A 1215-nucleotide genomic window follows, 5' to 3' on the forward strand; every position below is an offset into this window, starting at 1 on the left:
GAGAGGAAATGGCCTCAAGTTGTGCCAGGGGAGGTTTAGATTGGACATGAGGAAAAATGTCTTTACTGAAAGAGTGGTTAAACATTGGACCAGGCTGCCCAGGGAAGTGGTTGAGTCCCCATCCCTGGAAGTATTTAAAAGACAGGTAGATGAGGCGCTTAGGGACATGGTTTAGTGGGCATGGTGGTGTTGGGTTGACGGTTGGACTCGATGATCTTAGAGGTCTCTTCCAACCTTAGTGATTCTATGATTCTATGATAATTAATCTCCAGTCTCACCTGACTTACTAATCACCAAAACAGCCAGTAAAGGATGATAACAAGGTACCTTGCAAAGCATTGTGTATTGCTGCTCTGTTAAAATATATAGTACTCCTCTCTCTACACAGAATTTTCTATTCCATCACTTTGTACATGCAGATTGAGAAACCATCGGAACAGTGAGTTACCCTGTTCCAAAGATCCTGAAAAAAACACCTACTTAAGGGAAAAAACCCAAAAGATGGAATATAGCATAAAAACACCCATGTAAGAGAAAACACCCTGGGCAGAATTATTTGCAGTATTCCAGAGTTCCTGAATGTCTGGGTTTTTTTGGATACCATGCACTCTGACACAATACCATTAATGTTACAGTATCCTATTTATTATTAAACAAATCACTTTTGAACAGCCACTGCAGATATTTTAGCCTTATTATCATCAGTCCAATCAAAACAGGATTAGTAGATGCACTTTATCCCAGTGAACAGCCAGCGCATAGAAACCTGTCTAAGTTATCCTAGCAATCTCACAACCAGATTTGCTTGCTTAAACAAAACAAGAAGGTCTGCCAACTGCCTACAGCACAGCAATGCTGATATGCTCACAATATGGACGCCCACAGTATAGATTAGTCACAATGTTAAAAATCTTATGTTTATTTGCAATCAGTGCTTCTAATACACAAATAGTGATTTGCATCTTAAACTGAAGAATGGGACAAAAAAGCCCTTAATCTCAAAGCCTGTATTCTAAACCACCTGCAACAACAGCAATACGTAGTTTTGTCCTGTTGTTCTCCAGTTGCTTTCTCTAAGTTGAGTTTATCCACCTGCAGCAGTTGAGTACAACAAACAGTGGTACAGACATCATCACAAAGAGCTCAATTTTTATCTGCTTGTATGGTGAAACAGTCATAGCTGGGATTATTACAATTCAAGAGCAGAAGTAGTCA

The sequence above is a fragment of the Pygoscelis adeliae genome, unplaced genomic scaffold (assembly GCF_000699105.1).
Source record: "Pygoscelis adeliae isolate BGI_AS28 unplaced genomic scaffold, ASM69910v1 Scaffold267, whole genome shotgun sequence".
Classification (NCBI taxonomy): Eukaryota; Metazoa; Chordata; class Aves; order Sphenisciformes; family Spheniscidae; genus Pygoscelis; species Pygoscelis adeliae.